Raw genomic sequence first — 14,048 nt, 5'->3', positions numbered from 1 at the left:
GTCGCTCGGGCGTGGATGCCACCCTGGGGTGGGCTCAGGCTGGCGGAAGGGCCTGCTCTCCGTCCCTGCCAGCGGCGTCTAGAAATGTCACGGGGCCTGGGCGCAGGGCTAGCTTCCCTCCCCGCTGTGGGTGTGCAGGGGGTCCCGCAGGTGACGGGGTGACGGGGTGACGGGGTGAGGGCCCTAGCAGGTGCAGCCAGCGCCCACCACTTGCGTGGCCTCGCTCGGCCCTGGGTGTCTCGCCTGCACGATGAGGATGGCCTTTGGAGCTGCGGGATTAAATGAGGTCACCTAGCGATTTATTCGTTAAGTCATTCCTCTTTGTCCCCCTTGGGTAGCGAGGACACCAGTGTCGGGGGACAGTCTGCCTCCACAGAGGGTACAGACCACAGACAGCTGGATGTGGACATACAGAAGAGAGGGTCAGGCCCTCATCAGCGTCCGAAGCGGGTGGAGGAGACACGGTGATGGGGTGTGAGGCAGGGCCTCCTGACTAAGGGGGTGTTTGGGGAGCTGGGGAATGAGCGCTGGGAACAGGCCATGCCTCTCCCAGAGGGAAGAGCGCGCCAGGCTGTGGGGCAACAACAGAGGAAACTCTGAGACGGGAGCCCACTTGGCGCACTTGGGCAACGACCGAAGGCCGGTGGGACAGGGAAGGGTCGTGGGAGAGGAGGCCCGAGGAGGGGTGGCTGACGCAGGGCCTCGTTGGGGATGCGAGGCCCTGACATGTGCAGAGGCCGGAATTAAAGTCTACAGAAGGCGCTTGGTGTGTGTCGGCTCCGTCCTAGAGCCTCCCTAACTCAGTCCTCGCACGGCCCCGAGCTGGGCCCGGGACTGGGACGCTGCGTGAGCTGCCGGCCGGGAGCGGGGCCAGGTCTGAGCCGTCACTGCCGCCTCGGCACAGCCTGGGCCCCGCAGCAAGCAGGTTGCCCCGCTGTGTGCAAACCTCCAAGGACAAGGGAACCCACAAAGCAAAGCCCTTGACGGCTTCTCAGCGTCCCAGGAAAATATCCCTACCCCTCAGTAGGGTCCGTGGGGCTCGTGCAGAGGCCGCTGCCTCCGCCTGGAATGCTCTTGGCCCTCAGAGCCCCGCTCAGGGTTGCTCTTCCCGGGCGGCCCTACTGACCCCACTTCTCGGAGCTGGTCCACCCTCCAGTGATTTGCTTTCTTGGTTTCTTGTTCCTTCATGGCTCGCTTCACCCGGCGATGCTTTCATTTGTTTATTTACTCATTATTTTTATCTCTGTGTCTCCGTTCCCCTTGACCCTAAGCTCCATAGGAGTAGGCGCAATTGGCTAAGTATTCCTGGGGCCAGCACTGAAGACGTATTTTTTTGAATAAATTAATAAATGGACAAATTAATATTTTTTGAGCAGATTTTATGGGAAATTTCAATTTTTTTTCTTTTTAAACAATATAGCCATTTGGAGATGGCTTGATTGAAGAGTCACAGTCACTTACATCAAAGTGTTCGTGGTTTTTCTTTTCTGTAGATGAGAAGGGACAAATAGGACTTTGATGTACCTCCCATTATTTACATCATTAATTTCATGTATTGTTTATGGTTTTTTATGTGGCTGCTGCTTATGATAGGTTTCTTTCTAAGGGGGAGTATTCTAAAAGCCAAGAGGCATCAAAATGATGATTCTTTTTTAGCCTGAGCAGGTACTATTTACATACGAATATTTGGAAATATGGGAAATTACATGAATATACATGATTCTTTAATCATTAATTAAGGCATTGGTTCAAACAATAATTGAGCACATCTACACAGCTGACAATGTGGTACGTCCCGGAGCAAAAAGATAAAGAAGTCAAAGTCTTTCTGTCTGGGGAGTCTATAATTGAATGAGAAAGACAGCTAAACACAACGAAAACCCATTTCGACAGGTTCTACGCTAGAAGGAAGCCCAAGGCATAAGGGGAACCTCATCCCGTCAGGGGGCATTTGTCAGGGAAGGCTCCCTCCATGGGTAAGTTGCCTGGGAAGGAAGGCAAAGGACCAGAAATGGGATTCCTGGCTGAGGGAATAGTGTGTCCAAGGGTACAGGGGCATGAGGGGGCCTGGAACATTCTAGGGGCTGCAGGCAGAGCCATTAGAGTCCGTCCTACGTGGATATCCTGAAAAGGCTCCATACTGGTCACACGCAGGCTCTATCCCCCGACGTGCAGATTTCTCCCCAGGTTTACCCCCCTTTCCCCTGATAGCTGTCTTCCCCTCCGTTCAGGGTTAGCCTGTATACTCCATACTTACTCCAACCCACAAGTCCTCTCTCATGATGTCCCTAATCCCTAGGATCTTTCCTAGTCTCTTACGGCAAGTCGAGCTCTTCGCTGCCCTTCACGGCCTGTCTCCACTGCGGCCCCTTCCAGAAAGATTTCTCCAACTGCAACCTGTCCGTGGTGATCTCTCCCAGCTTTGAAATGATTTCACCCTTAAGACAACACCCTTAAGAGTCTATTCTATCATCTTCCATCATCTTTCAGGTATTTCAAGTGTTAAGTTCGCATTCCCGACTCATTCATGAGTTTAGCAATGGTCAGAACCCCTTTGTGACTTGAATTTATCTAGCTCAGTTGTGGGACACGATGAACACGTGTGGACATACTACAGTTTGGTAAATACTAGCTGACGCCTTTTTTCCCCCCGAGGGCATGGCTGTGTGCTGATTGTGGTTTGGCGTGCCTCGCCTCGTGAACCTGGGTGGTAAAATGAGCACCGGTGTGTCCTGTGACCTTGGGCAATTGAGAAGAATCAACTAGATCTGTATATGTCAATATGTACACGTCACCCAAATGTTGACGATGTTGAGTGGAGATAGCAACTTGCACAAAGGTACAGGATGACACTATCTGGGTAAATTAAAAATATATATATATACTATATCATATTTTCTAATGGTCATATATACTAAACATATTTAAAAACATGTACATACAATGGAATATTCCTCAGCCATTAGAAACGACAAATACCCGCCATTTGCTTCGACGAGGATGGACCTGGAGGGTATTATGCTGAGTGAAGTAAGTCAATCGGAGAAGGACAAACATTATATGGTCTCATTCATTTAGGGAATATAAAAAATAGTGAAAGGGAATAAAGGGGAAAGGAGAGAAAATGAGTGGGAAATATCAGAAAGGGAGACAGAACATGAGAGACTCCTAACACTGGGAAATGAACTAGGGGTGGTGGAAGGGGAGGAGGGCGGGGTTGGGGTGACTGGGTGACGGGCACTGATGGGGGCACTTGACAGGATGAGCACTGGGTGTTATGCTATATGTTGGCAAATTGAACACCAATAAAATATAAATTTATAAAAAAAATAAAAATTAAAAAATTAAAAAACGTATACATATATAAATATATACATACATATAAATACATACATACATACATACATACATACGTATTTTCTGATGGCCATATATATGTGTGTTAGAGTATACCCGACATCTACACATGCCAATTCATGTTCGTGGATTCAGAGGGCAAGGGTCAAAGATGATTGCAACGTGATCTATTTTAGTTTTAAAAAACAAAAAAATCCTGAAGCACGGAAAACATTTCCAATAGTTAATACGTTGCAGGGTGGTTTGTTGTATTATTTCTTCTACTTTTTCCCTATTTAAGGATTTTCCTCGAATGCGTGAATATGTATGCGCACATAGAAATTGCACGTGTGCTCAGGAGCTGCAACGTCCAGGAGGAACGGAGGCCACTAAGGTGCAGGCCTACAGCTTGAGCAGCTCTGTCACTGTGAGGAGGACGTTTTTCTCATAAAATATTCAAGCCCCTGTGTCTCCCCCATTATTGCACCTTGTAGCTCTGGAGATAATTCTTGTAAAAATAACTTCTGTGGCCTCTGCATGGTGTTTGGTTTTGCAGGAGGCTTCGTGAGGCGATGTGGGAGCTGTCCCAGGGGACCTCAGCTAGCTCGCTCTGAGTGAGCCGAGGCCTTCTCTCCACCTGCTCGGAGCTGGGATTTCAGGTGAGGCTAATGCGCTTTAGTTTTGCCGGTAGGTGGACTCCACGGGGCCTGGATTTTAATGCATGAGCCCCTGACGTCCCACGGTGAAGAGTGACTCAGGAGAGTTACTAACAGGGAGAAAGCGTCAGGGCCTGCTGTTAGGATTCCCGTTAGAACTGAGGGGGTGGGCTGGGTCGGGAGGTGGGGGCCACCCAGGGACCCCAGGACAGCGCCAGCTTCCGGGGTCTGAGCTGCTCTTGCTTAAACTCACGTCAGCGGCAACGACGGGAAGACCTTGAATGAACAGACTGAGCCGAGTCAACAAGGCGGTGCGACCTTGCAGCCCAGCAGCCGGCGGAGACCGCGGAGACGCGTGGCTCCTGACGGCAGCGCCAGGGTCTTACCACCAGCTCACAGACGGGGAGGTTTCCTTGAGATCCGCGGTGGCCTGGGTTCCCAAGGGTAGGCCTTGAGGTGCGCATCCCAAAATCTTGGAAAATTGTGCCCGTGGACCTGTGTGTACGTGCATGTGTGCGTGTGGAGATGCCAGTACGGCAGCGCCTGTGATCAAGCAACGGAGCAAAGCAGCACGTGGCACATGGCAGCTACTAAATTGCAGGTTCCTGTTGATGTTGTTTTTTTTTTTTTTAGGATTTGATTTGTTTTTTCATGAGAGACAGAGAGGGGCAGAGACACAGGCAGGGGGAGAAGCAGGCCCCCTGCAGGGAGCCCCATGTGGGACTCGATCCTGGGACCCCGGGGTCACGCCCTGGGTCGAAGGCAGATGCTCAACTGCTGAGGCACCCAGGTGTGCCCCCACTATTGTTATTATTTACAATATGGATGACATTTGTTGGTTTAAACTTAGAGGGGGAAAGCGCACCGAGGGGGGCCTCGGTAGAGGCGAAATGGTCCGCCCTAGTGCACACACCTGACTCACACACTGGCGGCACGGAAGGTCCCCTGGAAGCGGCCCCCCCCTTGGCTGTTGAACAAAGGCGTTGAGCTTCCACGGGGCTCGCTCCACAGTGCTCGCTGCCTTTCTCCAGTGCTTACACTGACCTTGCAGCATGTCGTGACCACCACCCCTCGAGAGCTTCAGAAACTGAGGCGCAGTGAGGTGAAGTAACCTTCCCAAGGCCGCAGAACGACCAAGTGGCAGGTCTGGGATTTGGGCACAAGGGCGGTGTCCCTGCACCCACATTGTGCAATGAGGTTGATCCGTAACCCCCTGGATGGTGCTCGAGCAGACCTCGTTTTGTCTTTGAATGAGCGGTTTCTCTCCAAACAAAGATTTCTCATTCCTGAGGGGGCCCACGTGCGCCTTTGTCATCGCGGATACACTCGCAGAAGGAAGAGAGCCGAATGGTCAGTGTTAACAGCTGATGTGCATTTGGCACCTACTGTGAACCGGGCACTGCTTTCGGGGCTGCCCCTGTGTCAGTCTTTCAATCACTTGATCCTTGCGATGCCCCCCGAGGTAGGTGCCACCATTACCCGGTTTTACAGTCGAAGAAGTGGGGCGTTTGGGGGCAGAGCTAGGATTTCAGCCCAGGAGTCCAGTGGAGGCCGACTGGCTGCTCGTCGCCCTGCGGGCTTTAGGTCACGGCGACACAGTCGTGCGCAAAGCCAAGCGGCAGTTGGCGGAAAGCGTTCCCTCTGCCTCGCAACCCAAGGGCTCTGCTTCCCAGAGTGAAAGACGTGCCCCCCCCAGGACGTGTCGCCGGCATCTAACGTCGGAGCAGTTAGGCAGCAGCAGGCATTCTAGCCCATATTTACTGAAATCAGGTTAAATGTCTGCCCGGTCTGTGATCTTGGAAATCTACCTGGCGGTGACGACCTGCTAAGCGGGTACAGTGTCCTGGCGGGATCACAGAGTGCCGTCTCCGGTGGCTCTGCACAGGCGGGCTTTTGCGATGTTATTTTTATGGAAAGTCGTGTTTTTGGTTGTCTGATTATGCGCACTCCCGGCTTCGCTTATGTTCCACGTTTTGCTTGTTCTCCTTTCACAAATTTGCCTTCCTTGTGACGGGACAGCGTATTTTGGGTTCCAATGGGTACGGTAGCCTGGGACGCTGCAGGCCCCAGGAGGCCTCAAGTAGTCAGAGAGAAACAGGTGGAGGGGGTGGTGGTAAGAAGCACGCAGGGGAGCACAGATGCTAAGTGTCATCCTGCTCATCACCCTTCCTCGCGCACCTGGAGGCAGGGCTTGGGCCCCGCGTGCGGCGGGACGGCCGGGGCTCCTGGCGCTCCAGCGGGGCTGCGGAAGCCAGCGGCCTCGCCCTTTCTCCCCACGGGGCGTCTGTGGTGCCCGCCGGGGCCCATCCGCTGCTCTACAGTCGCCCGGGGCCGCGTCCAGGGAGCCGCGGGTGTTTGGAGACCCGCCATCCGTTACCGGGCAGATGGGGATCCATGGAGCCGTGTTCCCTTGATGCCACGGTCTTTACCCTCAGATGGCGGAGGTCAGGAGGGCCTTGCCGGAGGCACAGACAGCTGCACGCGCACGCGAGGTGGGGACGTGGGTGGGCTGTGCCGTGTTGAGCTCCTCCGACGCGCACGCCCTGTTCCTGGGAGGACGAGGCCGCCGGGGGGGAGCGTGCCCACGGCCTCACCTTCCTGCTCCTCTCAGATGTGGGACTTGTGAGAATAATTCAAGACAATCGCTTGCAGTCGTGGGTGACCTGTTTATTTAGATGGTGTTCCGGGGCATCTGCATTTTAACCCAACTTCAATCTTCCTCCAAGGGCATTGATGCATTCTAGAAGGAAGAAACTGGGCAAGCAAGGGCAAGCAAGCCTATTTCTGGAACTGGACATTGCTTCCCGGTGCCCCTGAACCCACAAATGGCCGCATCGGCTGCATGCGTTGGGGACTGAGTGTGCGTAGTGAACACTCACGTGTAGAGGCGCCTGAAATGTGTGCCGAGACTCTGTCAACTACCAGACACAAATTATAGCAGTGACTGTAGCTCTTTCTTTCTTTCTTTCTTTCTTTCTTTCTTTCTTTCTTTCTTTCTTTCTTTCTTTCTTTCTTTCTTCTTTCTTTCTTTCTTTCTTCTTTCTTTCTTTCTTTCTCTTTCTTTCTTTCTTTCTTTCTTTCTTCTTTTTTCTCTTTCTTTCTTTCTTTCTTTCTTTCTTTCTTTCTTTCTTTCTTTCTTTCTTTCTCTTTCTTTCTTTCTTTCTTTCTTTTAAAGATTTTGTTTATTTGAGAGAGCCAGAGAGCGAGCAAGCACAGGTGAGCACAGGTGAGTCAGGGGAGGCAGTGGCAAGGCGGCAGCAGGTGGCCCAAGGGGCTCCAACCCCAGGACCCCGGGGTCATGACCTGAGCCCCCCGGCGCCCCCATACGTAGCTCTAGCTTGAAGGACCCACGCGACCAGGAGGGACTGCAGAGGACTAAGCCCTGGGCTCCCTCACGTCTCCGGTTGCTGGAAGGACCGTGCGGCCCTTCTCTTGGGGGCCCGGGCTGTCACCCCTTCCTGGCTCTGGGGGCCATGCCCGCCCGTGTGCTTCTGGCTGGGGGCACGTCACCACTGAAAATCATTCCCATGACAAGCCCACGTCGGGCAAGGGCCGCAGGACAGAGCTGTCCCCGGCGTGATGTGCCCCCTGGACACCCGCAGAGCTTGTGGAAGTGCAGACTGCTGGGCTCACCCCGAGTCCTGCGTGCTGCTTCCCGGGGGGCCCGCGTGGGTCTTTCCTGCTTTGAGAAACCTGACCCAGGCCTGCCTTCCATTCGCGGTGGCCAACACGAGCCTGTGGGATAACCCCCCCGGGCTGAGGTTAGAGAGTCCGGCCGCCCGAGAGCCCAGGGCTGACCCCACAGCCGCTGCCCCTGGCGAGCAGCACCCGTTTCTCATCTGAGTTCAGATCTTTGTGACAAAGATGATAACACTATGGGCAGGAGGGCTCCTCTGTCCTCCCTCATGAGACGTGACCTTTTTGGAAGCAACGCACCTCCTCTCGTAATGATGAATGAGAGGCAAGGCACCTGGAGGGGAGGTAGGAAAGGAGATGGGGGGTAGGGGTGTGGGGGGTTAAGGGCCAGCCCAGGGAAGCCCTGACAGCTTCCAGCAGGATGACCCACCAGCTGGGCCTTCGGGTAAGGTCCACGGGCTGGCCAGGGCCACCCACAGGGGTAAAAGGTAGGAGGAGACCTACCATGAAGCCTTGTCCAGAGCAAAGCGATGGAGAATGTTCCAGAAGGATAAACACTTACACTAATGCCTGAACGATTAGCCCTGGGATGGGGGCCCTTGTCACAGCTGCAAGAGCAGTGGTCGCCTGAAATGGGACTCCTCCATGGGAGTGAGGACGCAGCCGAACTGAGCTCCGGATCTGTGGATGTAGTGGGAGGAGAGTCTTGAGTGACGGGGGAGGTGGAAATGCAGACAGAGCACAAGACAGAACCCAACCACGTGCAACAGGAAGCACGTCTGCGTGTGGGGCTGGGGAGATGAGCGCCCCTCGGTGATCAACACAGAGTACAGAATAGGTGCATTTATATGTGGAAAAACCAACGCCATAGCCTAAAAGCTTTTTTTTTTTTTTTTCTTAATGAAAATTTGGAAATTTGGACTAAAGTTGGTGTCCCAGAGCATGGTTTTGAGAGAGGCCATATTCTGTATCCTTTCAACTTTGGGCTCTTTCAGTAAATTTTGGGGATAAGAAAATTTAGTCGTACCCTTGGTCAGGTCTCCCCACTTCTGTTAGTTCCCAATACAAAGTCACAGGATGTTTAAAAAAACAAAAAAAACGAAACGCGACACGGTCAGTCGGCGTACTCACTGTCTTGCCATCTCTCCATCCTTGGCTTGGAAGCCTGCTCGCCCCCACGAACCTGTCCGTCCGGTTCCTCCCAGGTGCCTGTTCAGTACAGGGCCTTGCACACTCCACCTGGTTTTGAAACAGTAGTGATTTCCATAGTTTCTAGGCTTCCTTCCCAACCAGACGAACTCCCTGGTTCCAAGCCCGAGGCTAACACGGGTCTAAGAGCAGCTCTGGGGAGAGGAGGGGCGGCAAAGAGGGTAGACTAATGTCTAGGGCGGGTGGGCAGGGGTAGCATCCCTGTCTACACCACAGCTATCCCGGCTACAGGCTTCCTGCCTCTGTCCTCCGAGCGACAGAGCAAAAGATTCAGATCAGTACATCCTCTCCCTTTCGCCCCCATAACGAACGATCGTGCTGTCGTGAAATGATAAGATCTGACGCGTTCTCTGCAGACCACGTCTTCCCAGGCAGGCATCTGCCTTAAAGCCATCTGTCCGCTTCTCTTCCTTATCTGTCACGTCTCCGAGAAACCAGCTGCGGAGTCTACTTCATCCTGAAAGGCCATGAAATATTATTGATCAGAAATTGGAGAGCATGAGGCTTAGTTGCTCCGTCTCCATCCATACAGTGTGGAATAAAATAAAGCATGGTGAATTCGATTAATTTTCATCGGTATAGAAAGCCAAATGAGAAAACTCATTCCTCAGGGTGTAGTTTTCTTTCTTTCTTCTTCTTCTTCTTCTTCTTTTTTTTTTTTTTTTCTATGTCTCTCCCTTTTCTTCTAGTTAGTTGGTGGGAATTCTCATCTGTTTTATGTCCTGGTACTGATTAGGATACATATTTTGGCCTAATTATTTTTACTTGCTTACTTGTCATAACTTCTGTGCACAAAGAGGTGATTATTCACCCAAGCCACTTAATCCTAATCCTTTCCCAAACTTGAAGTTTAATCTAGAGGGTGGTTTATTTTTTATTTTTTTATTTTTTTATTTTTTATTTTTTTAGAGGGTGTTTTGAAATTAGCATCAGAGAAAGAGCACTGGCTTTTTGGTCCGATAGCCTAGCATCGAGATTGGTTCTTATACTAACTTGCCCTGAAATCTGGGTAGGATATTTTGACACGATTTACTTTTTTACATATAATTTAAAACGAAATGACCTAATATATTCATTAATTAATGATCATTCAATCATGTACCCACCCATCTTTCCATTTATCTATCCCACCAAAAATTTGTTCTTTCAAAAGATATTATTTATTAGAACATGGGCCAGGAGGTAGGGGGAAAGCAAACTAACCAGAAAATGTCTGCTCTTGTAAAGCTTAAAATCTAGTAAAGAAAAAAGAAAACAGGTTACAGATAGTCATACAGTGTGTCCAATGATCATGGGGGCTATGGAGAAAAATTAAGTTGGAATGTGCTAGAGAGTTATGATTTTCAATTGAGCAAGCAGGGAAGGCTTCCCAGAGACGGTGGCACTTGAGCCAAGACCTAAAGGAGGTGAGGGAGTGAGTCATACAAATATCTGGGTACAAAGTGTTTCAACCAAAGAAACTAAAATACCTGAGGCAGGAATGCACCTGCCATTTTCAAGGAAAATCTGGAAATCAGTGTGGCTGGACTGGCTTGGGGAGGGGGCTGAGGGCGGAAGAGCGGGGAGACAGTGGGGGCGGATGACATAGGGTCCCACAGGCCACTGAAAGGATTTTGGGTTCATTTCTGGAGGAGATGGGGACTCACGGGAGATTTGGGACCAGGGAGGGACATGATCTGACTAGGGTTTTGGGGTCTGTGCTGAGAACAGGCTGTGCTGGGTGGGAGGTGGACGCAGAGAGAGTCGTCAGGGGAATAGGCCGGGGAAGTAGTGGTGAGGTCCCCGGTGAGAAGTCATAAATTCTGATGTTTTGAAAGTCGACCTGGGTAGATTTGCTATTGAGTAGTGCAGTTGCTGGGTCATGGGTGACGGGCACTGAGGGGGGCACTTGATGGGATGAGCACTGGGTGTTAGACTCTATGTTGGCAAATCCAACTTCAATAAAAATGAATTTTAAAAAATTAAAAAAAATGCTATTCAGGAAGGGGAAAAAAAGAGAAATTAGGGACATTTATAGGATTTGGGCCTGAGGGATTTGAACCATAAGCTGCCCGGTACCGGGATGGTAGCATGGGACCAACAGGAGGGAGGAGCAACTGGACGGGGTGAATCAAGAGGCAGGTGCTGGACTGATGGGCTTGAGATACCTGCATCCCGTCATGCTGCACGCTGGAGCCCAAGCACGCTGCGTCCTTGGGGGGGGATGGGCAGGGGAGCCAGCGGCAGGGCCGACGATGGGGCAGCCTCCCCAGGCCTCAGAGTCCTCATTCCTTATGAGCCTGAGTACCCATAACCACGACCAGTGGACACAGTGGCCCAGGCTGCAGGAACGAGTCATTTTTACCCAGAACTTTCCTCCAGGATACAGATGGGCAGCCCTCCCCGTAGCCCAGACTTTCCATCACTCATTCAGCTTTCAGACCAGGCACAGATGCCACAGCTCGTCTGATCCCAGTCCCTCTGTGGACACCGTGGGGCACGAGACTGGGAGACCCTCTCTGGCCCCATGCACACCTGCACGCCACACCTTGATGGGGATGCAATTAGGTACCTAAAAGTTTCAGGTGAAATCAAATCCCCCTGCTGGTATTTCTGATGTCCGCCTTTTCATTCTATGTATTTTTGCCCAATTTTTCGCCTGAAGCTAGGAGTTGTGCAGATTAAAGTGTGTATTCGCCAGCACGCCAACAGAAAAGAAATCGTTTTGCCACCATGCGCGATGACCACGGAGACCATGTGTTTTTGGAAAATTGTCTAAGATTGGTTTTGAATGAAATAAAGGGGTATCAAAAATATAGTTAGGGCAATTTATTTTATTTCTTTTGAAGATTTATTTATCTGAGAGAGAGAGAGAGAGAGAGAGAGAGAGAGAGAGAGAGATGGGGGGAAGAGGAGTGGAGATGGGGGAGCCAAAGAGAGAATCTCAAGCAGAGTCCCTATGGAGAGCAGAGCCTGACGTGGGGCTCGATCCCATGACCCTGAGAGCGTGACCTGAGCCAAAATGAAGAGTCAGGTGCTTGACCCACTGTGCCACCCAGGTGTCCCTACTCCAGGCAGTTTAAAATTCATGTCTACATCTGAGTGAACTCCTCTAAGAATTAAAGTAAATGTGCTGGGTGGTAGATTATAAGTGTTTTACTTTTCTCTTTTCAAGGTTTTTATTATTTGAAGATATACAGGAAAAAAAATACCCATTGCCATAGTTGTGTATTAGGTTGATAGCATGTGCTTGAATATTTGATATTTGAATATTTCCTGGAACCCCCAGGAAGAGGTTTAGAAGCAACATGCGGTCAAGAGCAGGAACAATGAGAAGGCATCTTTTTCGTTTCCTGGGGGGTCTCCTGTCCTGTGGGGTTTGGGGCTTGAGGTTTTTTAGAGAGTCTCTCTCTGTGTGTCTGTCTTTGCTGGATGCTCGTAAGACAACTTGGGCTCTGTAGACTCGGACCGTGATGGGCTCACTGAGGAGAGAGAGCTCGTGCTGCCCACCCCGGTCTCTGGCTCGCCCCAAGCTTGGAGAGGACAGCAGGTGCAGGAATAACTGTTGTGGCCTCTTCACTAATAGCACTCACTTCCCCAGCTAACTGGTTCTTTTCCACTCAGCGTGATTTTGCAAGAAATGGTACCCACAGCTCTTACGTCTCGGGCCTGACTGGGGGGTCTGTGGACCAGGCCTTACACAATCCATGTCCTGCGCTGCAACTGAGAGGACCACCGCCCGCACAGACAGGACTTCAGGGCCGCAGGTGCCCCAGACTGTGGGAGGTAGCAGATGGGATGAGGTCAATGAGGACAGAAGCCAGGTGAGAAATAGGGCCAAGTGGAGTGGATGGGGTGGAGGCAGTGAGAGTACGTTACCTCGTCTCAGGCCTGCGTCCCTCGGACTCTCCACCGCTTCCCTTCTGTCCTTCAGGTCTGGGATCCAGTAAATCACCTTTAATTTTTTTTTTAATTCTTTGAATTTTGCTGCTGTTATTTTTAGCCAAATAATAGAGGTGAAGACAGTGAGATGGCCACTTTGTTCTGGAAGTCCGAGTCCATGTCTCTAACATAGGCAGAGGCAGGCGAGAGAGAGAGTAAGAGAGAGAGAGAGAGAGAGAGAGAGATGGTGCATATGACTGGAGGTTTTCTGTGCTGATTTTTTCTTCTTTCCCCTCCCTTTCTCCTTCCCCTTCTCTCTCCTCCTCCCCTTTCCTTCCTTTTTCTTCCTTTCTTTTCTTCTTTTCTTCCCTTTCTTTCATCTTCCCTTTCTCTGTCTCCTCTCCTCTCCTCCCCTTCCTTCCTCCCTCCCTCCCTTCCTTTCTCCCTCCCTTCCTTCCTTCCCTCCCTCCTTCCCTCCCTCCACTCCTCCCTCCTTTCTTTCCCTCCCTTCTTCCCTCCCTCTGTTCCTTCCTCCCTTGCTTCCTTCCCTCCCTCCTTCCCTCCCTCCTTCCCTCCCTCTCTTCCTTCCTTCCATCCATCCTGAAATTGAGCATAAGAGGGCAGAAGTAGATGAAGACCCCGATAGTAGCAGAGGACACATGGTAATTAACTGAGTTAATCACATTTACTGGACTTACTAATAACTGTTTAATGTACAGCGTCCAATTTAAGCGAGGATTTAATGAAGTAGAAGCATTCGAGGGAGGAAGGGGCCTATGGTCGATGGGAAGGGGCCTATGACGTGGTCGACGGGAGCTAGACGCTCTGTATCCTTCGCCTTGTTCAGGTTTATGAGGGGCTCTAAGTAACCCTATAAATTACGTGTGCTTCCTGACCTACCTTAGGTGAGAAAGAAAACCTATTGGCTCCCATAATTGACTAACTCCAAGCTGAGAACTGATTTTGGGAGGGGCTTCACTCAGTGCTTAGGTGACGTCATCAGATCCATGTGTGGGTCAGGGCCCTGTGTCCTGTGGCTCCGGGCCCAGGGGTAATCACGTGGGTGGTGCTCCCTGGCCTCGAGCAGCTGTGCCCTCTCTTTCCCCTCACGTTGCCCTTGCTGTTCGGCCTACTGGGCGCACCCTGGAACCTGGAACCTGAGGTTCCTATTATGCCAGCGTCTGTAGAGGAGACTCGGTTTCCATTACAGCACGAACCAAAGTCCTAGAACTGAGCCTTGTTAGCCTTTCTCTACATTTGCAAGAACAGTTCAGATTATTGCAGTTCTTTGGAGCCGGACCACGGTGATGCTAAGTCCTGACACTGGCTGTGTGACCTGAGGTATGTCCT

At 51.3% G+C, this 14,048-nt stretch overlaps 1 long non-coding RNA gene across 1 annotated transcript; it reads right to left on the bottom strand.

The window, feature by feature from the left end:
• Positions 1-1,362: 1,362 nt before the first annotated feature.
• LOC144291964 (uncharacterized) lies at positions 1,363-9,191 on the bottom strand. The gene is made up of 3 exons (XR_013359510.1): positions 8,760-9,191; positions 8,191-8,309; positions 1,363-1,487 (listed from the first exon to the last, which is right to left on the bottom strand). It is a non-coding gene; the product is annotated as an uncharacterized LOC144291964 (long non-coding RNA).
• Between the last annotated feature and the right edge of the window lie 4,857 nt (positions 9,192-14,048).

Source organism: Canis aureus, chromosome 2, assembly GCF_053574225.1.
Source record: "Canis aureus isolate CA01 chromosome 2, VMU_Caureus_v.1.0, whole genome shotgun sequence".
In the NCBI taxonomy this organism is placed as follows: Eukaryota; Metazoa; Chordata; class Mammalia; order Carnivora; family Canidae; genus Canis; species Canis aureus.
The sequence above is the reverse complement of the archived record's forward strand: the minus strand, read 5'-3'. Positions and strand labels throughout refer to the sequence as shown.